The sequence below is a fragment of the Leptodactylus fuscus genome, chromosome 3 (assembly GCF_031893055.1).
Source record: "Leptodactylus fuscus isolate aLepFus1 chromosome 3, aLepFus1.hap2, whole genome shotgun sequence".
Lineage (NCBI taxonomy): Eukaryota > Metazoa > Chordata > Amphibia > Anura > Leptodactylidae > Leptodactylus > Leptodactylus fuscus.
In genome coordinates, this window is record NC_134267.1 from 34,313,962 (window position 1) to 34,339,796 (window position 25,835).

Consider the following 25,835-nt stretch of genomic DNA (forward strand, 5'->3'; position numbering starts at 1 on the left):
ATATAGTGAGAGAGTGAAGGATGTGGTCTGAGAAGACAGGTACCAGCCAGGCACCTAAAGGGTGTATGGTAAAGAGTCACACCAGGGAGGTCAGCTGACTAATCAGGCCCTAATAACAGTCTGAGTGTGAAGACTAGCAGGGTGGCACCACACAGACAGAGCTGACCTGTCCAGACCGGACCTTCAAAGCAGGTACTGTGCCACCCGTGCTTGTTGCCAAGGTGGGAGACTGGTATCCAGTCTCCTGTACAGTCAGGGAAAAGTTTCCTTACGTCTAAGTTAGTTTTCTCAGCCGAGAAGGAGTTTGTTTTTTTGTTTTTGTTTATCCCGTGGCTGTGCAAAAGCAGTGTATACGTTACATGTGAATAAAGCCTGAATTTGTGTGCAATCCAGTGTCTGTGTCCCTGTTTCCTGCACTGCTACAAGCATCTACCTGAGCGATTCCCATATATATATATATATATATATATATATATATATATATATATATATTTATAGTCAGGGTCTGGGGGTGCTAGGTGGGTGGCATAGACACATAAGTCCGGATTCTTTAGTCCAAAACAAAAGTAGAGTTAATTTTCACTCAAAAAGGCAGCAACAAAATACAAAAATAAATACCTGCCCTGCTAGGCTCTAACTAAACATAAGAATAGGTTACCTCACCTAGAATAACAGAAATCCAAAAGCCAGTAGAATCATTCAGGACACAGCTCCAAAAAATATGACCTCTCTCTCTTCCCAAGCCTCCTTGACAAGGAGACTCTCAACAGCTGAGTCGTTGCCGAAACATCCCCAAAGTGTGGACTGGAGGGGGGTGGAATAACAGGTCTTACTACCAACCTACCTGCCATTCCTAAAAATCCATCCCAGTAACCGGAACTTTGAAATAACACTCAGCAGACAATAGTTATCTGCTGAGAAACATTCTTTCTGGAGTTTTCTCATCTCACCCACCTTAGTAGTCTGGGTGAGATGTACACCCCCTCCACTACCTGACCATCCATCGGCTTACAATATATTTGTTTTTTTTTTTTGTTTGTTTTTTTTTAAATAAATGATAAAAAATTAAACACAAGTTGAATCTCAGTGTCTCCTGTGAGATTTAGCCTCACACTGCTCTCCCCTACTTGTATCGGGGATAGATCACAAGTATTGGGTCCCTGGAGATGGACTGAAGCTGCATTATCTAGTAATACACTGAGACTTGCTACCCTTATATAATTCTCAGATCAGAAGAAGTGTATTGTGATAAGACTCAGCTCTGTCTATGACAAGCCTGAGGCTGCATTAATACAGATATACGCTATATCTTATAATGGCTTCCATTTGCTGATCACTGCTCTTGAACTATAATACATACAATGCATGCACAAGAACATTGCACATTGTTCTTCAATACTAGGTAATGCTGTACAGGTATGTCTTTCAGGCTTTCTGAGAACCTGGACAATTCCTTAGTTTTCCAATGTTACTTGTACTTTCTTTCTTGTATTATTTTGTCACCCTATGATAAAATAAATGGGATATAACAGCAGGTAGTGCGCAGAGCTGGCCCGGACGCTTACAGTATATATTAGTTTATTTATGTCTACTTGTAGTATTAATGTACCATGAAGTCTTTAGCAGGAAAGTCAGAACTTGTTCTTAGAAAAGATTAATACAAGCTGATACTATCAGAGGGTTACAAGCTGCTCCGTGCCTGCCCGGTGTTCCTATAATTCAATAGAAACTTCTTGTTTTTCTCCAACTACAATCTAGTTTTATTGAGGAGAGGTCTGACCCACTGACCAGCACTTAACCTTGTGTTACAACAATGTATTTCCATGTTGTTGGTGCTAATCCTTGACAACCTTATAGTACACATGTATTTGCTATTTCATTCTAGCCTTTGTGCTACTATGGATTTTCCTCTTTGATATATTTTGTTTTTTTCATGTGGCCAATGTAAGAATGTATCATTTGAAGTGCAAGAAGTCAAGCACCAGGGGCGGAGCTATAGAGGTAGCAATTGCTGCTGGGCCCTGGAGCCTAAGGGGGGCCCAGAGGACTCACAATATAATAAGGTACCAGTATTGTAGACAGCACATGGTAAGTGGAGGCCAATTATATATCTTATAGTACCAATATTTTCCGCATATGGTTCAAAAAAGAAAGTTGGACAATCACATTAACCCTTCCCGTCACAACCATTTTTAATTTTTAATCCCTGCCTTCTAAAAGCCATAAAATTTTGATTCTTCCCTCCAGAGGGATTTTTTTTTTAGGACAAATTGTATTTCCTAATGGCACCTTTTTATATTCCATACAAAGTACTGGGAAAACAAAAATAAACATGGGATAATATTACCCATTTTTACCAATTACCCTTCTAGGCATAGCCATATTCTGACATCCATAGCTTTTTTATTTTTCTGTGTACAAATCTGTTTATATCATTTTGGGAATGTCCCACCTGTTCATGGCATTTGATATGTAAATGTAAGTGCTAGTAATCGAAGTTGCCTTTGACCATGGACACTGCCGGGAGTCCTATAGAAAGTCTGTATATCCTAGTCTTCACTTCATGGTTACATAGTAGATGAGGTTGGATGAAGACATCAGTCCATCAAGTCCAATCTATAACCCTAGAATCTCCTACAGTGTTGATCCAGAGGAAGGCAAAAACCCCCATGAGGCTCGTGCCAATTGCCCCATTTCAGGAGAAACAATTCCTTCCCGACTCCAATCTGGCAGTCAGTACCAAAACCCTGGATCAACTTCCTCCCTCTTCTTCTCGAAGTGAACATACATTAAGACATCATAAGAGGTATTTTAATTTTAAAAGGTAAGTCTAAAGCTCCAGAATAGGGATCAGTCACCTGGTGCTACATTCATGATGCAGCTGATGCAGTCAAGAACCACACATGGTCAACCACATTGCAGATGCTGCACTGTGTGCCTGTGCCCATATTGTACCACATGTAATGTAATTACTCTTCCTCCCAACCTATTGACATTAAGGGTCTATTATCAATGTCATAGCCAAGCTTGTCTTACTCCAGGGAAGATCTTCACTTTATTGCTCTAGTAACCTCCACCCTCTTCCCATTCAGCTTCAAATCTGAGCAAGTAATAAGATTTGAAGGCAATGCAGAGAATATTCCATACGAGTGCACAGGTGTTCCCACACGTACTGTATATGAAGACCTCACATGAATGCACAGGACTACATCAATATGTCATTTAGGGTCCAATGCTCAACTCTGGGAAAATTCTCTTCTACAATTACTAAGTATTGAGTCCATCCATCATGGGGATGTTTTCAGGTGCTCCCTTGCTTATGACATATTTTTCCTATGGGATTGCGAGATTTCACCATGCACGTTCTTGTTGACTGCTGACCTTGGATTGTCATAGTTGATAACATGTCCTGGTTTCTGAGTACAGCTATGCTAATACGGTACATTTTCTCTTAGCGGGGGATGATGTTTTGTTTATTCGCTATCAGGATAGTTGATCTGAGCTGGTGACACAAAGCATTATTTTACTATTCCCGTCATAGGGATATAGGGGAGGGGGAAACTGTCTAAATTGAATATTTTGGCAGGGGAAGCGTGAGTCACCAAGTCTGATTCATAGATGATTTTCAGAATAGTGGTAAAGTGGCAGCTGTAACTAGAAACAGAAGGGGGTAGGGAGAGGATGTTAGAGAGGCAGGAGAGCACCCAATCCATCGAGTCCACTATGTTTTTCCTAATGAGCAATTATGCAAATTCCGCTATATTATTTATGCTGTTTCGATGTAACAATTCAGTACACCGGCCAATATTAAAGTTGCCTTTAAAGGGATTTTACGGAACTTTTTAATTGATAACCTATCTTTAGGAAAGGTCACCAATTGAAGATTCACGGGAGTCTGACACCCAAGAACCCTAAGGTTCAAATGTATAAAGCAGCAGCAGCGTTCCCTGAGCGTCCATTTCATGTCCCATGTGACGTCATGCTCATCAGTCACAAGGCCTGATCACAGCGATCAAGTGAATGGGCTCAGGGTTGTACAGGGTTGTACTTGGGAAGTACTGAAGAGGCCGCAACGCCAGTGCTGCACCACTAACACAACAGATCAATCGGGGGTCTGGATGTCAGAGCCCTGTGATCTTTAATTGATGGATGATCTATCCTAAGGATGGGTCATTACTTTATAAGTCACATAAAACCCCTTTAATTCGGGGTTTGTACAATAAAGGCAGTTCATGATACTCCCGGAGAAAAAGTACTGTCCCGTTTGGTCCTATCAGTTTTGCTTTGGTAGAAATCTGTCCAGGCAGAAGACGCTCATGGGTGGTCACTTTTACAATCCCATTCAAGTGAATGGATTTGAAAACTAACCGCCGGGTTTCCGTCTCCTGTCCAGTTTCTCGGGCAGAAGAAGGAAAACCGCAAAGCGGAGACCGGGCGCAGGTATGAACCCGCTCTCAATCTTTTTTCACATGTTTTAGAGTCTTTTGAATGTTTTAGGATTTATGTTCACTAAGGCGCATTGTATGATTCCAGCTTCACATACACCTACAATGCAGCACATAATGCCATTGTCTTATTTAACCACTTTTACTTATTGATGCATTCATTTTGGGAAAACAATAAAATAAAGAATCATGTCCTCTCCATCTCTGCCCTCAGATTCATGTCCCCTCCATCTCTGCCCCCAGATTCATGTCCCCACATCTCTGCCCCCAGTTTCATGTCCACTCCATCTCTGCCCCCAGATTCATGTCCCCACATCTCTGCCCCCAGATTCATGTCCCTCCATCTCTGCCCCCAGATTCATGTCCCCACATCTCTGCCCCCAGTTTCATGTCCACTCCATCTCTGTCCCCAGATTCATGTCCCCACATCTCTGCCCCCAGTTTCATGTCCACTCCATCTCTGTCCCCAGATTCATGTCCTCTCCATCTCTGCCCCCAGTGTCATGCCGTCCTCTCCATCTCTGCCCCCAGATTCACGTTCCACCTCCACATTAAACTTACCTTCTCCTCCGCTCCCTCGCCGCTCTCTGCCCGCCTCTCTCGCTGACACATGCGGCTGAAGGAAGGAGCTGACACAGGTCAGCTCCTCGCTTCGCCGCTGCCCGCCTCTCTCCCTGACACGTGCGGCTGAAGCTGCTCGCGTGCTCGCTTCGCCGCTGCGTCTCTCTCTCGCTGACACATGCGGCTGAAGCGAGGAGCTGACCTGTGTCAGCTCCTCGCTTAGCTGCTGCCGCCGGCTCCTGGCTTGTACATCGCGTCTACAAGCCAGGAGCCGGCGGCAGCAGCGAAGCGAGGAGCTGACACAGGTCAGCTCCTCGCTTCAGCCGCATGTGTCAGCGAGAGAGAGAGAGACGCAGCGGAAAAGCGAGCACGCGAGCAGCTTCAGCCGCATGTGTCAGGGAGAGAGGCGGGCAGCGGCGAAGCGAGGAGCTGACCTGTGTCAGCTCCTTGCTTCAGCCGCATATGTGTTCAACTCAGATCTGCGTCCTCTGGACGCAGATCTGAGTTGAAATCGGGACATACCTCCCTCCAACCGGGACCGCGGGACATGTCACCCAAATCGGGACTGTCCCGCGGAAATCGGGACGGTTGGGAGGTATGTATCTTGACTTATGATTCCTAGACAAAAGCTAAGTAAGGACACATCTGTAGCGAGTCTGTGTGATCAAGTAATATACTGGGTAGATTGACTAGACATGACATCAAGGTCCAGAGGCGGCCATACAGCCATGACACCCAGCGGCACTCAGCTATTTCATTGCAATGAGAAAGGAGAGCAATTGAGAAACAGGGGAGCCCTCACTTTATGTTCAACTTTTTAGATCCCTTGGATGGTGTCATTACCAAACTCATCCATTATAGCAAGAACCCAGCTGCCAATCACCAGGATTTCTCAGTGAATGTGCAGGGACAGCTTCTGAGTCCTTGCGATAGAGATGACTGAATTCTACACCAAAAAGGGGCAATACGGTGGCTCATTGGTTAGCACTACAGCCTTGCAGAGCTGGAGTCCTGGGTTTGAATCCCGCCAGGAACAACATCTGCAAGGAGTGTGTACGTTCTCCCCGTGTTTGCGCGGATTTCCTCCCATTCTACAAAGACATAATGATAGGAAAAAAATGTACATTGTAATCCTTCTATAGGGCTTGCAATTTACATTAAAAAAAAAAAAAAAAAAAAAAAGAATTCTACACCAAAGTGTGGGAAGGGGTTGAAGGATGTTTCCTGCACCTTTCAAACAAAAATTATTTTTTAGTTAATTTTTGGAGCACCTGAAATATTAAAATGCATGAAAGCAAGTGTCAGCACAATGTATGGGTAAGTTGGAGTTTGTATCCCCTGCTTACCCTTTGTTTTCCATAGATAGACGTAGATGTCTCATAGATAGTTTCCTAGAAGCCCTAAAAGTATTCTACACTATGTTTTATAGATAGGTTCCTAGGAACCCTGACAGTGTTCTACACTGTGTTTTATAGATAGGTTCCTAGGAGCCCTGACAGTGTTCTACACTATATTTTATAGATAGGTTCCTAGGAACCCTGACAGTGTTCTACACTATATTTTATAGATAGGTTCCTAGGAACCCTGACAGTGTTCTATACTATGTTTTATAGATAGGTTCCTAGGAGTCCTGACAGTGTTCTACACTATGTTTTATAGATAGGTTCCTAGGAGCCCTGACAGTGTTCTACACTATGTTTTATAGGTAGGTTCCTAGGAGCCCTGACAGTGTTATACACTATGTTTTATAGATAGGTTCCTAGGAGCCCTGACAGTGTTATACACTATGTTTTATAGGTAGGTTCCTAGGAGCCCAGACAGTGTTCTACACTATGTTTTATAGGTAGGTTCCTAGGAGCCCTGACAGTGTTATACACTATGTTTTATAGATAGGTTCCTAGGAGCCCTGACAGTGTTCTACACTGTTTTATAGATAGGTTCCTTGGAGCCCTGACAGTATTCTACACTATGTTTTATAGGTAGGTTCCTAGGAGCCCTGACAGTGTCACACACTATGTTTTATAAATAGGTTCCTAGGAGCCCTGACAGTGTCACATACTATATTTTATAGATAGGTTTCTAGGAGCCCTGACAGTGTTATATACTATGTTTTCTAGATGTATTCCTAGGAGCCCTAACAGTATTCTACACTATGTTCTATAGATAGGTTCCTAGGAGCCATAACAGTATTCTACACTATGTTTTATAGATAGGTTCCTAGGAGCCCTGACAGTGTCACACACTATGTTTTATAGATAGGTTTCTAGGAGCCCTGACAGTATTATATACTATGTTTTATAGATGGATTCCTAGGAGCCCTAACAGTGTTATATATTATGTTTTAAGCCAATTTAAGGTGTGGTTCATATCAAACTTATTCAACCCAAAACAAGCCTTGGTTCCCAACCACCCAAACCCAAAATGAATCATGAGAGGTTCGCCCATCTCATATAAACAACTATTTCAGTTGACGTGCTATGCTTGCTTCAGTTTCTGCACTATCCTTGAGTTAGCTCCCCAGACATACCACTCACAGCTTACATAATCTTGATAATCATTGACCTCTTTGTAATGGAATTTGTCATACCTCGATTACTACTGTATGTCCTTATTGTACATAAACCCAGAAAATGTAAGTCATTGTTTAGACACTGTCTCCATATGTTTTATAGGATGCAATAAAGAGAGAAGTTCATAGAGAAATTCAGTGAATAACAGAGTAACAATTCTTTCAAGTTCAATTACATAGTCTCTCTAGGCGATAGAAAGTTATGGCAAAGACATGACAGAGAATAAAAATGTAACTGAATAGTGAATTAAATTAGAAGATACAGAAAACGTCTCTATTTTATACATCTGTAATGAGATAACATATTGGTCTTTCCAAAAAAGTTCCATCAGATTGAGGATCCCTGTATTTATTAGATTAACCGTTTTAGACCTTTATAGTGCCCAGCCAGCCAAAACCAGCTAAGAAAACCCATTAACAAAGAAGGTCCTCTATTCAGAAACCTCATGGCATAACCTTATCGTTAAACCACTATTCTACAATGCCTTTAATGGCTGCATATACTGTAAGGCCTTATTTAATAGTGCCAGTCTGAGGCCTATGGCATCTATCTATGGACATACTATAGTTCTGCCTGCTTCCTTGAATTTGACCACCCAAAGGGTATGTACATGCTCCCTCGCTGCCTCTTATATGGCCAGTGCACACAGGTTTCATTCTGCCCCATCCATTCCCTTGGCTATAAAAGGCTCCTTCCCACACAGGAGGACACCTAGGCAATTTAGAAGCCTAGTTTACTAATTCCTGCAAAGTCCAATCTGTCTAGTTTTCTGACTGATTTTGAATATTCGACTACTCTGTTACCACCTACCCGTGTCTGACCCTAGCTTGTTCCTGACTGGTGAACCTATACTGCATGAAATAAAATTTTACCTGCTCCAGAAACTCGTCACATACTCTTCCCGCCCTGACCTCAACCTGTAACTGACTCTTTTGCCTGATTCATTGGTTTTACAACCTAAGTGTCTCTGAAGCCAACCAGGATCCGCTGTCACCTTGTTAAGGTCTGGGGATCTCTGACCATGGACTGGCCCATGACTGGTAATCTCTCAGTCAAGTATAAGAGAAAACACAAAAGAAAAAACCAAGTGTAAGAGCCATTTGGAATATCTAGTGTGTGATACACCTTGTCCCTGCCTTGCACACTAGAAGTAGCCATGGACCCGACTAACTAGCCTGAGTGGGCACGAACACAGCCAGAGAAATAACTCACCTACAAGTGAAACAGAAACCCCTGACTAGTTTCACATTTATGAAGGAGAGAAAAGATACAGAAAAAGCCCCGCCCAGGTGTCCGACTGCGCTAACGGTGAATGTGAGGGAACACAAAGTATAGAGGAGAAAATAAACGTGAAACACAGAGATACTGACACTATGCAAAGGGATAGGAAAAACAGAACTTAGTATCACACAGCAAAAACCCTACAATAAGTCCAAACATGAAAAAAGGCTAGGGTTCACCACACCCGGAACAACTATGTTTGGATAAGGCAGCTCAATACATAGCAAATATCTGGATGGTATAAATAGGCAGCAACGGAAGCTGAATGAGCCAGGGCGCAGATGAAGTAGCAGCTTCAGGCAGACAGACCATATCAGGAACACAGGAACTGAAGATTAAGACCGGCATCTGACAGCATGTACAGCGGATCTAAATAGGAAAGAGCAGGAATCAGAACCGGCCACAGCCTGAAATTAGTTCTCAGAACTACAGAGGACTTAACCCATTCAGAGGTAAAGACACACTAAGGCACTGACCCACAAAGCAACTTATCATGTGATCCATGCATGAGTGCTATCGCAGAAACAGCATGCCCAGTGTGAACATTCCCCTGCAGCGTATCAGATGATTCATACGCTGAATGCCGTTCAGACACTCCATGCCTGAACCTAACAGGCCGAGACAGCAAAGACCGGGTCACAACACACCTACTCCTAAAGGTAGCTAATTTGTGTCCCATGCAGCAAAGATCAGGTCACTATATAGGGATTATAGGGTGAAATCCAAGGGACCATGTACAGAAGTAGTCCAAAGCAAAACTAGTTAGATGGCACAGTGGGTCCACACCCACCCACTTGTCCTCATGGAAAATCAAGCCTATGTGAGTCGGGTGCTGTCAGAGACAATCAGGCACCCACAAAAGAAGGAAAAATTTGGATCAATTTTACCATTTGTGCCTTCACTATAGCTGCATTTTCATTTGCTCTGCTGATGCCTTCGATGGTCCCATAGATTATATGATCAGTCTGAGAATTTTAACTTCAGAATGAAATGGCTGCAGCGGACAATTCACAAATGTTCCCTGTTTTGCAGCATCTTGCACTGTAGGGCAGCGATGTAGGTGTTTAGCAGATCATTTGATTTGGTTGATCTTGTATTGCTTTGTTGGGGTCTTATATGTGACTTTTGATACCACCGGGTTGATTCATGTTTCATGATCACGTAATGCTAATATTGCAATGTACTGTCTTTCTCCTACTTTCGCAACTGTTTCGATGTGTCTCGTTTTTTCCTGTGCCGGCATTTGCTCCACAAGGTGGCACTAGTTCTACTTTCTAACTTGTTGTATTTAGGGGTTTTAACGTAGACTAATAAAACTTGATGTTTTATATTACCAGTTATTGCCGGTGCAGGTTGTTTTGTTGGCAAACACCGGTCCTTCGGCACAATCCTGCGTCTCCAGCCAAACATGGAGTACATCCGCGCAGGAGATTAACCCTTTTATTCCCAACAATGTTTCTATAAGACTATTTGCATCAGGATCGCGCAGGACATGCTATGGACTGACAAACGATAGAAGCAGCTACATTTCTAGTTTACTTGTAGCCTTCATTCCTAGACTTAGTGTTCTTTTAAGCAGCCAAGGAGCATAACATTAGGAAACAGCTAGAGAGTAACATTAGGAAGTGTAGAACTGATAAGTCGCTAGATACACGCTCATCAAAAAGATCCATTTCAGAGCCGTCAAAGTGTAACTGATAGAAGAACAGATTGTGTCGGAGGAATACACAACAGCTTCGACGTTTGATTCTCTTAAGTTTTAAAAAGTGTGCGGCTCCATGACAGCCATCCCATCATTAAGGAATGATAGGTTTTGATAAGAAACCATGAGAGGTAATGTAAAGCTAGCAATTTAAATCTGACAAGACAGGAACCAACAGCATGTAATCCCTCCTAGTATTAAAGATAATGTCAGGGTAGAATTTATTGCAAGCATCCTTAAAGGGATTTTACCATTTTAATGCTTTTTTTTTTCTCGATAATACGGTACGTACAGTAGGAATAGCCTTAAGAAAGGCTATTCTTCTCCTACCTTTAGATGTCTTCTTTGCACCGCAGTTAGTTAAAAATCACGATTTTCTTTGGTATGCTAATGAGCTCTCTCGCAGCAGTGGGGGCGGGCCCCAGCGCTCAAACAGCACTGGCGGCATCCCCTATGCTGCGAGAGAAATCTCTAGGGTCGCCTCCATCTTCTTCAGGAACGGCCTCTCTGTGCGTCTTCTTCCGGAGCTGGGTTTCAATCTTCTAGGCCTCGGGCAGAGCAGACTGCGCATGCCCACGGCCACAAGAAAATGGCCGCTTACTGCATTAGGCCGTAATGTGTTATATTGCTATTATACTGTGCATTTGTTTTGGACCTATTTGGACCGGTCTTGGCACCACTTGATGACAGCTAAAACTATCTAAAAGAACATGAATTAATATAAGATGTGTGCCAGGTTTTTTTAACTATTTTTTGGTGCAGAATAATGGACCTGGCATACATGATGACATTTGCTGTGTGCCATTATGATAAAATTATTGCAAATGGCGATCAATAAATATTTGGAATAGCTTAGATGAGATAAGATGAGGTAGCATGTTTAGAAAAGGATGATAGTGACAGCCAACACTTCCAATAATGAACAAAGTCAATGCATTACCATGAAATACAGTATTGGCACCCCTGCAATTCTGTCAGATAATACTCAGTTTCCTCCAGAAAATGATTGCAAGCACAAACTCTTTGGTAATATCTTCATTTATTTTGCTTGCAATGAAAAAACACAAAAGAGAATTTAAAAAAAGTCAAATCATTGATCATTTTACAGAAAACTCCAAAAATGGGCCGGACAAAAGTATTGGCCCCCTCAGCCTAATACTTGGTAGCACAACCTTTAGACACAATAACTGCGCACAACCGCTTCCGGTAACCATCAATGAGTTTCTTACAATGCTCTGCTGGAATTTTAGATCATTCTTCTTTGGCAAACTGCTCCAGGTCCCCCCTGAGATGTGAAGGGGGCCTTCTCCAAACTGCCATCAAGAGATCTGTCCACAGGTGTTCTATGGGATTCAGGTCTGGACTCATTGCTGCCACTTTACAAGTCTCCAGTGCTTTCTCTCAAACCATTTTCTAGTGCTGACCTGAAGTGTGTTTTGGGTCATTGTCCTGCTGGAAGACCCATGACCTCTGAGGGAGACCCAGCTTTCTCACACTGGGCCCTACATTATGCTGCACAATGTGTTGGTCGTCTTCAGACTTCATAATGCCATGCACACGGTCAAGCAGTCCAGTGTCAGAGGCAGCAAAGCAACCCCAAAACATCAAGGAACCTCCGCCATGTTTGACTGTAGGAAACGTGTTCTTTTCATTGAAGGCCTCTTTTTTTTCCTGTAAACTCTATGTTGATGCCTTTTCCCAAAAAGCTCTACTTTTGTCTCATCTGACCAGAGAACATTCTTCCAAAACTTTTTTGGCTTTCTCAGGTAAGTTTTGGCAAACTCCAGCCTGGCTTTTCTATGTCTCTGGGTAAGAAGTGGGGTCTTCCTGGGTCTCCTACCATACAGTCCCTTTTCATTCAGACGCTGACGGATAGTACGGGTTGACACTGTTGTACCCTTGGACTGCAGGGCAGCTTCAACTTGTTTGGATGTTAGTCGAGGTTCTTTATCCACCAACCGCACAATCTGGCATTGAAACCTCTCAATTATTCTTTTCCGTCCACATCTAGGGAGGTTAGCCATAGTCCTATGGGCTTTAAACTTCTTGATGACACTGCGCACGGTAGACACAAGAACATTCAGGTCTTTGGAGATGGACTTGTAGCCTTGAGATTGCTCATGCTTCCTCACAATTTTTGCTTCTCAAGTCCTCAGACAGTTCTTTGGTCTTCTTTCTTTTCTCCATGCTCAATGTGGTACACACAAGGACACAGGACAGAGGTTGAGTCAACTTTAATCCATTTCAACTGGCTGCAAGTGTGATTTAGTTATTGCCACCACCTGTTAGGTGCCTCAGTTAAGTAACAGGTGCTTTTAATTACACAAATTAGAGAAGCATCACATGATTTTTCAAACAGTGCCAATACTTTTGTCCACCTCCTTTTTTATGTTTGCTGTGGAATTATATCCAATTTGGCTTTTTGACAATTCTTTTTGTGGTTTTCCATTGAAGACAAATTAAATGAAGATAATAATACCAAAGAATTTGTGATTGCAATCATTTTTTGGAAGAAAATGAGTATTATCTGACAGAATTGCAGGGGTGCCAATACTTTTGGCCAACACTGTAGGTAGAATTTGTATTTCAATGATAGGACTACTGACCCGACCTTACAGTCAGTGCTATACAATAGCACCATCTCAATTAAAAATCCACCTCTGTGCTCTTAACTCATCTAAGTATAGTAGAAACACAATTTGCATGTAAAAAGCCACTTTAGTATGATTGGCTTTCCCTCTGGAGTAGTAAATTGGATTTTGCTTGATGCTTTATACACTGCTGGCTGCAGCTTAGCTTTTTGTATACAAGGACAAAATTTTCACAGAACCTTATTTTAGAACTCATTCATCATAATTTTGATCTTTGACTGTACAAAATGACAAATTGTTACTTTTACATCAATAAATGCAGAAAAAACATTAGTTTGGCACTTAAAGGGGATATCCAGTTTCTAATATTGATAGCCAATTCATAGGATATGTTATTAATATTAGATCTACGGGGTCCAACAGCTAAGACCCTCCACCTATCATACTCTGGGGTCGCTTCTGGGTTTAGACGAACTTCGATGCGAAATGAATCAGGAACCTGGGCCACCCAAAGACGAAACTAAACAAATTTAGGGAAGTTTGTTCATTTCTAATAACCCACCATAAAAGTGTTGCAGATATTTCTACAATAATTCTTTGTCTTTATTCGCATGTATGTGTGCGATTGATCTTTGGCGGTGCTTTCATGGTCCCTTGGGTTTCGTTGAGTTGGTAAGACCAGTTGAAACAGGTCTGATAACTTTGATGTTTCCCTGATGATGATTTTTAATAATAACCTTATTTCAGCCATAATGAATAGTAATTAATTGTTTATACCTGATGAACAAACAATTCATTAATAATGGGACAAACGATTATCAAACACAATCCTCACTATTAAACAGATGTAGCTTTGATGGCGGTGGAGTAGAAAGGGCATCAATAGTGGAGATAACGGAACGATACATTGTTTAGTCTTCGTCATTCCATTTGATGGCTGAAGCTTTTACTGGAAACAAATTTATGCTTTAACATTAGACAAGAAACGGCTTTTTATGGTACTTAGTAGTGTCATTGGAATTCCTGTGTGCGAGCCTGGCATATACAGTACTTTTTTTTAATCTCAATTCTAGGGATTAAGAAAAAACCTTTCACGAAGCCCAAAACTAAAAACTAAGTGAACGTGAATGTAGAATTCAGGGGGCCATAAAACCTCTTAAAGGAATTCTACCATTAGAATCCCATTATGAGCTAATACCACATCGGAATAGCCTTAAGAAAGACTATTTCTCCCTCCCCCCTTACATCTCCCCACCCTGGTCTTAGATAAAATTGTAAAAATGTTCCATACTATTGTGCTTTTCGAGGTCATCGTATGGCTTCAAATTTGTTTTCTTCTGCCGTTTTTGTTTGCTGTTTTGTATTTATTCTTACATAAAGATTTGAAGAAAAAAAAGAAAGGCTATTCATCCCCTACCTTTATAATTCTGCTGCCAAGCCGTTGATATTCTGTTTTTTCCTGGTATGCAAATGAGTCTCCAGAGAGCACAGGGGGCCTTCCCTCTATGCTCAAACATCCTCAGTGCTGCCCAAAGACTCTCCAGCAATGCTTCAATCTTCCTCAACAGCGCCTTTCCGCCCCGCTCCTCCATGCCATCATTGCCGGGCTGAGCCTGCATTCGGGATGGAAATCCTGCACATGCTCAGTCAGCTCTGCCATCGGGCTTTGGGCAGGGTCGACGTGTCTTTTTGGCCATTTTACTGTGGCCGCTTACACGAGTGTACTGTTCCAGTAATATGGCCGAAAAGACATGTGCAGTCAGCTCTACCCAAAGACCGATGGCAGAGCCAACTGAGCATGCGGTAGATTTCCATCCCGAACACAGGCTCAGCCCGGCAATGATGACATGGAGGAGGTGGCGCAGCTAAAGAAGATTGAAGCATCACTGGAGAGTCTTAAGGCAGCACAGGGAATGCCCCTGTGCTGTCTGGAGACTCATTTGTATACTGGGAAGAACTGGAATATCAATGGAATGGCGGCGCGGGGCAGAATTATAAAGGTAGGGGACAAATAGCCTTTCTTAAGGTTATTAGCTCATAAAGGGATTCTAATGATAGAATCCCTTTAATATCATCAGAGCCCATCAATTTTGGAGGGAACAACCATGCAATGTTTCATGGCTGTGTGCTAGTTATTTTTTAATGGACAACATACGGCCCCAATGAAAGTATGAAACTATAAGATCTGTTGATATGACCATAATTTAATGGGCTATGTGACTGATCCCTAAAAAATTAGAACTTGCAATTTTTTATCTGTTTTTAAGGCCATCAGCCTCCCATACAAGTCAATGAGTCGGTGGCAAAACGGGCCTTCCGAGTGAAGCCTGTTTTCATGGATCCATTGCTAGTATATCTAAGGTAATCCACTTCCTGGAAGACATTTATCTGGAGATATTCTGCAGCCTAGGAGCATATAAACACCTCTACTGACCACTAGCACCCAAAAAAACACCTTATTGATCATGAGCTCCCTTCCTACCAGCAGCAGTGCCTACTAGCACACCACAACTGACCACTAACACCTTCACCCACACCACTCACCTAATGTGAAACCATAGTCCCTATAGATGAGACCCACTTCCTGCTACACTGCACCAAATACTCAACTGTGAGGGCCGTCTGCTTCCAAAGACTCTCTGCCCACAACCCAGACTTCATATCTGCAGACAAGAAGAGGAAACTCTACATCCTACTGGGAGAAGAAGAGGCCACTGTGGAGATCGCTGCCCAATATGTGTCCAGCTGCCACCAACTAAGAGGAAGATGAGACTCCACGGACTGTTATACCCCAAACCACCCATCTCACCCCACCTCCCCATATAGTGGCCACCAACTAAGAGGAAGATGAGACTCCACAGACTGTTATACCACACCCCCCATACCCACCACTCCCCCCCCAATTCCCCCCCATACACACAAACTTTACTAGCTTTGGCAATGCCAAATATCTATTCAGACGTGCCAATAAAGCCTGTTTGATTTGATTTAATTAGTCTATTGTCCTTGAAGTCGGCATCCCCTTTACTAGTAAAATCACCACCTATGTCCTTCCGCCCTAGTATATATCCCTGCATCTTACTTTTACACTGCGGTAACTAAAACTAGACCAAAATTTCATTTCATGAAAGCTTTGGAGAGATCAGATATTGTCAGGAGGCTGTTAGCAGGCGGACAGCCTGATAACCTTGCATAAAACTCACATAAATGCAATAAAACTTGATGTAACAGCAACGTATGGCAAATAGGAACTCTTCCACTTAGTGGCAAATCAGCCTGAGTTATGATGGCGCAGGGGACAGCACATCGTGACAGCCAGGTAGGTGTAGAAATGCCTAAAATGTTTTTCTGCAAACAGAAACATATGATGCATATTTATAATATTTTCTATATTTCAGCACACTTACGCCTTTCTCTCACTACTATTGTCAATCCTATCCCGATGTGAAGAGTTCATGGCTTCCCGCACTGCGTCGCTGATCTACAAGATACTCTAAGAATCCACATTATTCATTCATCCTTGTAAAGTTACTCATTACGTGATAAAATGCTGTGTAAATGTGAGAGCTCTTCTGATGTGGGCCGCAGATGATTTCCATCCTCCTATTACTGAACTGTACGATCATCAGCATACTAAATAAATGGGCTATTCTGAAGTGTGACCCGCTGAGGACTTCTCTTGGCTCAGTGTTCTCTGTTCACAGCTATTCAGTTTTACAATTTCCGTCGCTCAATTCTTTAGAGATCCAATTAAATGAAGAGAAGACTCAAGCAAGAAAGAACATCATGCAAAAAAGCTCAGGTGGCTTCCCGCTATCATCCATATTAGCTCTTACAAAGAGTCAAAGTATCATCATGATAAAATACGGCAACAACGGAAGTCTTCGGGGTTTGCAAAGAAGAGAAATTACTAATATTGAATTGTTTCTGGCACAGAAGAAAATTATCAATAAAGAACGATTGAGCTTCTGTTCTTACATCTATAGAAGACCTCAATCTCGAAAAGCTGACGATATCAATCCCCACAATAAAAAGGAAGCCTAACACAAAATATCTAAATGTCATTTATTAATGCATAATGCAAACAAAAAAAATCAGACACCAATAAAAAAAACAGGGAAAAGAAGTCAGATAGGCCAATAAGGACGGGTTCACAACTGCGCCCGGTCTCCGCTTTCGGGTTTCCGTCTTCTGCCGAGGGAAACTAGACAGGAGACGGAATCCCGGCAGTCAGTTTCAAACCCATTCACTTGAATGGGTTTGCAAAGTCACCGCTGTGTGCATCTTCTGCCTCTCCCCGACTAAACAGTTTTTTTTAACCGGACACAAAGTGAATGGGTGTGAAAATTGACCGCCGGGTTTCCATCTCCTGTTCAGTTTCTCTCGGCAGAAGACAGAAACCCAAAAGCGGAGAGTGGGCGCAAGTGTGAACCCGCCCTAATAAGAGGGGGCACCTGATAAGAGTTACCTTCAAAGAGAAACACATGGGCGTAATAATAATAAATAAGTATAAACAGCCCCCTCTTATATAAATAGCTATATACATATAATAACCATGTACTGTAGCTATACTATAAAGCAGTTGTATATACTCGTACATCATCCACCTCATATAATACAGCCAAAGGGGCCAATTAACAATAGCGCCCCCAAGTAAATATAGCTTACGGCATATGGAGAATTATAAATACAAGACCAATGAATAATAAATATGACTTGATACTATACATATTCATATGCTGAAGTACAGGGCTCGAGGTGTCTGTGTGCAATACATGGCATAATGTCTAAGGAAACATTGGTATCGGAATAGTAATCATTTGGGTGTTATGTACTGTGGTATGTCTCAGATCTTTGATATCTCTTTATATGGATTTATTTACGACATTGTCACCCGTATGAGTCATACATAATACATACCGAATACTTTATTATATATGAATTGTGAAATGTTAGTTGGTATTTATTTGATATATATTATTCATTCATTGGTCTTGTCTGTGACTCTGGAATTTTTCCATTTGATGTAGGCTATATTGTTAATTGGCTTGGTTGTATTATACAAGGTCGAAAGAGACTTCTAAGTCCAACAAATTTATTACAACTCATGGTAGCTATATAGGAAATTGACCCCAGTTCCTACCTGGAATATAACTCCATTCAGACACATGGGATTGCTCCAGAGATTTATTAATAGGCTGGAGCCTCTTTATTATACAGGCATGTCTCGTACCAGTTGGAGACTTCTTTAAGACTGAAGGAAGAAATGGCAGTCTTAATAAATCCCCCCTCCATTGAGTTATTCTTAGAAAATGGTCATGGGTGGCTTGGTGGGTCAGAGATTCCATGGAATGGGAGCTGTAGACCTCTGGAAATTACCAAAAATTCTATGCAGGTGGTCTGGTAATAAATTACAAAAGTTTAGAAAAGATTTTATATTCCTGAAGTAACTGCAGAACATAATGTATAAGGAAGAAGATGTAGAAGTAGCCAGAGGTCAGATGTCTGGCACCTTAGAATAGACAAGATACCAGAATATGACATTACATTAGCAATTGGAACATCACAACGAGGAAGAAGCAAAGAGGAACTAAAAATGGAGCTAAAAGTAGAAGCCAATATTACCCTGTTGTACAATATATCGGGGATATTGTCATGAACAAAGACACTCATGAAATCAGTATCTAAAAAAGTAGGGTTTAAGACGCCCACAAGAATTATGTCATCAATGAGCATAGACTGCTAAAGCTACATGACCAATCTGGCAAAACAAACAGTGGTAGAAAAAGCAGCAGAGCAGCTCAGGTTGACAATGGAGCCGTGGCTGTGACCTCAACATATCTCAAGATTAAGAAAAAACAAGATAAGTTACAAAATGTCTATTCTATATGTGGCCACTCTATGGTTTAGATGTGTATTGCAGCCTGTCAAGGGTATTACATTTATTTTGTTAGAAATCGTAGCCTAATTCAAGTAAAGGTAAGAGTGTGAACACAATGGAGTCAAATACTTTGGGGTTGAAAGGGAATTGAATTTCTGCAGAAAAAGGGAAAGTCTATAGAATTCTTTTTATCTCAAGTTCAGTGATAATTTATGTCCATGCTAGTGACATTATAAATTACCTTAAATCATCTCCAATAAGTCCACCTGCTTACAGCATTTAAAAGGCTCTGCTTCACCAATTCTGATACAGTTATAATTTTTTCTCTAACCCCCCACCGTTCCTGAGCAATCAATGCTGTTAGTTTTGGTGCCTGATATACTATTTAGGCTCTGTACTGCCAGGAGGGCGGTGCCAGGCAGAAGCAGACAAGGGGTGCGATTCTGAGCTCTGACACAGACTACCTCTGATTGGAGCTCTGACTCACACCCCCTGTCTGACACCGCCCTTCTGACATTACAGCGCTTAGATAGTACATCAGGCACCAAAACGAACTGCATTGTTGCTCAGGAATGGTGAGGGCTAGAGAGAAAATTCCAATTGTGCTGGAAGCAGGAGAGCAGCAGCTATTAAATCAAGGTAAGAACTTGAATTGGCGGTTGGGGTGAAAGGTGCTCTTTAAGAAAAAGAAAAAATGGATTGAAGGGCTCATCATTGTAGACATTTCCTGAAATATTGTAATTCACTAAAGAAAAGAGTAGAGGAGGTTGAAGCTCTTCTGTTATGGAGCAAACTGATAATAGCTGCTTTTGTTTACGTGCCATATACTGGTGACATATCCATAACTATGTGTTGAAGGAATAGCTAATGTAAATTTTCTTATTATACAGAGGATCTACTGACAACCCCACAACTGTACAGGACTATATACAAAAACCTAAAAACAGTTTCTCTTCACAGTTGACCACATTAGTAAATGGCTTTCCTGGATTTCACTGGTACCAAGATCTCAAAGCAATTCATTCCACTAAATAGAAATTGGGAATTAACTCTCAGTCCATTAATAACAATATGGCATTGTGTATTGTGACTATTATACTGCTTACACTCAAGAGGGTTTATATACCTTAAACACACTAATGTTTTAATTTTCCATGTCAATTTTTTCAGTTTTTATTGAATTTTACAATTTACAGTGAAACAATACAAAAACTTAAACATATACAGGTACGATACAAATATAAACCGCATACTCCTCTTCCCACCCAGAGTACAGACCCCTAAAATCTAGGTTTCTAAAAAAATTCTCCTTTTCTTCCCACCCACCAACATTTTTTGTCGGCTGCAGATATGGATGACATAAGAAGAAGTCAGATAAAGATAAAGTAGTAAAAAGTTGTCAGAAAAACAGGATAAATGAGCCAAAAATAACCCCACAAGCTAATCCTATGACAAAGTATTTAAGGTCTAGGTGATATTTCCCTCCAGATCATATAATAGCACTTAATACATTAGAAAGCCATTACATATAGGATTTCCTCAGGAAACCTTTAGTCGCCGTATTAACATAAAGCTATTCATTTGACAACTTGATAAATATCAGTCAGTCTCGGTTTCTCATAACGGATTCTCTAGTGTTCAGATTAGTATGTAAATGCCAACGGAAAAAAAATTCACAACAATCTGTGCGAGAACTAATTAAGTTGGACCGGACGTTGTTGTGGGTGGAGAAAATCATCGGAAGTCCAATTAAGAATATAAATCCATGGAAGGAGCATATTGTCATTGAGTAAGCTCTAATTATCAGTCCATTTTTATAGAAAATTAACCCCTTGAACGACCACAATTTCCATTTTGCCGCAGTCTGAAGAACAGAACTTTTATTACTATTATTATTTTACCAGTTTTAGATTTTTGCATAAAATAAGCAATTTTGAAGTTTTTTTTTTTATTTCTTTTGTTACACCGCTCATAGTTCACTAATAAGATAAATGCATTGTAAGCTTTGTTAGAATTATAGGGATGCAAAATATTTCCTTATATTTTTTACATTTATTGATATTTATAGAACGTGGTTTTTTAAGCATTTATATTTTTTTCATTTACTTTCACATTTTATTTATTTTTTTTTAGGAGAAGGAAAATATCCATATAACTCAGTACATTACCGACTGTATATGTAAAATATCTTTGCGTATACCCTAATAGGTAATACTACTGCAAAGTGTTGTTGGCCTTGCTTAGGCCCCAGGTGCTTTCCTTACATATACAGTAGATACGTTCACCCATTCCCAGTTTTGTTAACACACACAATTTCTAATGTAACCACCTACCCCTCCCCCCCCCCCCCCCCAGGGTGGCCACTGTGACACTTGTGCAGAATTGGTTATGGAGGGGAGGAATATTTCATCAGATTCCTCACCTATCTGAGGTAGCAGCCACAGGCCCTCACCTGCTAATTAATCGATAAGCTAATTGAGTGAGGGCAGGTATTTAAGAGAGACCGCCTGGGGAAACGGAAAGCCAGTCTATGTGAGAGACACGTGAGAAAGAGGTTGCTGAATGTTGTTCTGTTATTGAGCTGGGAGGAAGCTTTCTAGCTGCTAGCTAGAGTTGTTTAATGTTTAATGATCACATTGGCTCAGAACCCCAGAGTATAATGTGAATGCCATTTTACTTTACCCGGGATAAATCTCCATCTGTTTGGTTTTGTAAAAAAAAAAAAAAAAAAAAAAAAAAAAAAATTGCGTTGGGATGCCGATCTCTAATTGGCAGTATCTGCCATATTTTGTCCCATAGGTAGAAGTTCTTCTATCGAGGTTCCATGGAGCAGTATGAGTACTAGAAAGGCTTGAGGACTTGATACCTCTCAGATATGAAGCATATTTCGTATAACTCTGCATTGTACCATCCTTCTGTTATTCCCAATGAATAAATTGACATTTGAGTATTACCACTTGTGCTGGGGGCAAGTCCTACACTCTCTGACATACGGAATGGTAATGCACAGAGTTATAAGAAAAGATGTTTCATTACAGCTTTTTCACGGGGAGTACAAGTATTTACTAGAATAGACATGTCGGGTCTATGCCACAGTTCATATAGCCCAAAGTAACCTCATATCAGGGCCAGCCACATATTACCCCACATAGTGCCAACTGTAGACGCATGGCGCTGTCTTCTGTTGTTCTTATCCCTAATAAACAAGTTATATGTGATTGACTAAAAGCATATCCAAGTTCATGATCTTACAGAACGTCAAACATCTTCAGAGAATGCCACACGTTCTTCAGAAAGTTAAAAACTTTAGAGTGTATGGAGACAATTGTTAGGTGTCTGTTTCTGTAAGTAAACAGTGGCGACACTTATGAAAGAAAATCACGTACGCCAGAAACCCATATAATGTCTGAGATAAATGAAATAGCTGCCACTTGATGTGCGAGACACTTTTATTAAATATGCTTTTAGTGTTAGCGCCTCCGCAGGAGTCTTCGGCACTTTCGGTAATCACGTGTCAGTTTTGTTGGATTTTTACAGCTTCAAGGTGCCATTTTCTCCTCTTCATTGTATTATATTATATTGTATTTGTTACCCAGTTTGTACATTTACTAGATAAATGATGTCTTGTAACACCCACTGAGAGCACATTACTCCCGGAAATAAAACTCTTTTAAAATATATTAAAAGCTTCATCTGAAAGTATAAAACAATTTTAAGTCCATCAAGTAAAGTACATGTTATCTTAAGGTTCCCACAACTGAATACATATTATTCTTATCTCTAAGGACCTTGATAGCCTAATACTGCTATAAATGTGTGACACACCTGTATCGGAACCCAGAACCTTTAAGGAACCTTCATGAAAAGTTGAAATATCTGCAGGGTTTTGCTGCTAATAGCCCTATTATGGCTACAGCACATTTTACATTTCTCTCTGAGGCAGGTAGCGTTTGAAATACAGAGAAGTCTGCCCTATTGGTTTCTGTATATGTAACATTGACAGAAGAAACTGTAAAACAGCAAATAAATAGCTGAGAAAAGCTTGTGACCATAACATAGGAGCTCAAGGGGCCGTGAACTGCAAATCCAGGTTATGATGCAGCTATAAAGATCCCTGATACAGAAAAAGAGAGAAATTTGAGCACAATAGAAAGAATACAATGGCCCCATTTAGTCCCACATGAATTTTTAGTCATATGTAACAAATGTCGAGGAATGCCCAGAAGGCTTCTTGAAAAAGGGGAACTCTCTCCAACTCCCATAAGTGTAGGGAAATCTGTAGAAAGCAGTGATGCACATATATTTTGTGCGCATGTTCCTGGGATACTACCTTATTAGACACAGCCCTGGTGCATAAACCTTTTGGGGAGGAATGGTAAGCAGGATATATAACAAAATCCTATCTCCTGGACAACAGTCTGGATATGTTGGCAAGGATAATTTTAGCAACTTGTACTACTCTTTATTTACAGACTGATGGTACTGTAACATTAAAACCAAGATGAGAAGGATCCCCCCATTCCTTGTATTGACAGATGTTGTATATGCAGGACTGTATACCCTCCCTATCTGTTTTTTCTACCTCATATTGTGTACATTCAACTTTATGACTATACAATGTCTAACATCTTGTAGTTATGTATATATGCTCAAGCTGATGAATGGACATTGTGCTCAGGTGTCCTTCACTCTTAAGCACCGTATGAAGCCTTGACTTATTATTACATGCATATTGTTCAGTATTTTCTTTAGTATAATACTACCTTCATTTTTTAATTACAGTTCAGCATGTGTCTTTAGTATAGTATTGTTATTATATGCATAGTGTTCAGTATTTGCCATGGTAATAATAGTAAAGGATTTTCTGACAGTGAGCCTGTATAAATGGACTCTTTGCTGGAACAATTTTTTGAAAAAGTGGATTTAGGTGTATTCCTTGATTTTTATTTATACTTATTCCTGGGTTAAAATTTTTAACAAACTCTGCATACCATACTACCATTAGTACAGGTTACCATAAGAACATATAAGGCAAGCTTGTAAAATCTTATAAGAGGAGAAAAATGCTTTTTTTTTCTCCATTTACAATGTACCTGAATTTTTGTGAAATGTTAAAATATCTGCTGTGTCTTGTTATAGGCAATCTGTTATATGACTGTATAAACCTTCATACATGGTGTCAGTATGAAAGTTTCAGTTTTTCTGCTTTTATTAGCCCAATTATGGCTGCAACACATTTTGCATTTCTATCCAAGACTATGGGCATGTACAATAAGGAGCAGTCTGCCTCCTCTCTTATCCATTACAACTAATAATGGTTTATTCACAGGTAATTCTGCCAGGAGTAACTGTAAAGTAACAGATAAAATAGCAATCGAATAGCTGCACAAAGCCCAAGAGAACACAATATACAAGATCCAGGACTGCAAATGCAGCTACGGACATCCCTGATATAGATAAAGAGAAATCTAAGTACAATAAAAGAAAGCAGCTTACTGTCTATGACTAATATTCTATCTGTAATAACACTAACAGCTAGTCACAAGTATATAGAAGTACATACATCGTCTTACATCTTCTGGACATCACGTCTCCGCTCTCACTCACAGACCTTCACCAAATCACCATTCAATCGCTGGAGTGGCCTCTAACCCCTGATTGAAGGGAAACAGAACTAACCTGCTGTAGACTACTCATCTGACCACAGGCACTTTGCCAAGTGCTTTGATTAAACTCTTTTTACTTTTCAGATTACAAGTTACTTAATTACCTTGTACATTAGTTAATATAATACGGTGAAACGTTTCATATAGCTATTTACTAGCTTTCTATATTCACAATCAGTTATCATATAACACTTCATTGCCTCTGTTAATTCATACAAAGAGCCCCATGGAGCAGTGCACCTTCTATGGTTGTGGGTTCCCGGGAGCACCCAATACCATGTTAATGAGTTAACCCTCGTAAACACTAACCCATAGGCAGAATTTTTTTTTTCCAAGTTTCACTTCCCCTCCCTTACATTCAAGATGTCAAAGTAAGCTCCTCACTGAACACCTACACTCACCCCTCAGATTATGGCAGCTGATCTTCATGTATTTTCTTAAAATGTGAGAGGTCTGAATGTACCGCAGAAATGCTCCCGAAAGCCAATCAACCTATCACTGGCCCAAAGACGACATCAAGTAACTGGGTGTATGAATCTCCTGGAACTTTGCGAACATCCTTATACTCAATTACCACCTTCTAGAAATGTCCAAAAACAACTATCGAACCTCCACATCCCATATGTCTCTTAGATTGGCCGTAAAAATTTATTAAAAACGTACATCCTCCTCAAACTGCTATATCTTCTACAAACAGTGCCAAAAAAATCTCCCTAGATCCTTCTTTGATAAATTCAGACGCATAACAACTGAGTTTCTTTGGCAGCAGAAACGACCCAGAATCAAATATGCACAACTCATACAATAGACTAACTAAGGGGAAGCAGGACTTCTGGACTTATCCACCTATGTCAACGCTCTCCACCTCGAGAGCTGGACCCTCCTCACGCAAGATGCCACAGACAACCTAGCAATCCACCTGGAGACCTCCCTAATATCACTCACTGATAGACTAGCATTCTGAGGGATATGGGGGATACTGCCACCGATGTCATTGAGTGAGACCCTATTACAAGGTGTCACTAAGACTTGGCACACTACATTAAAAACACTCTCTCTTCTCGGGCCCAAGGCCCACACTTCCCCTGGATCTGCTATCCTATCTGATTAAACCTGGGAAATTGGTGCAACACACATT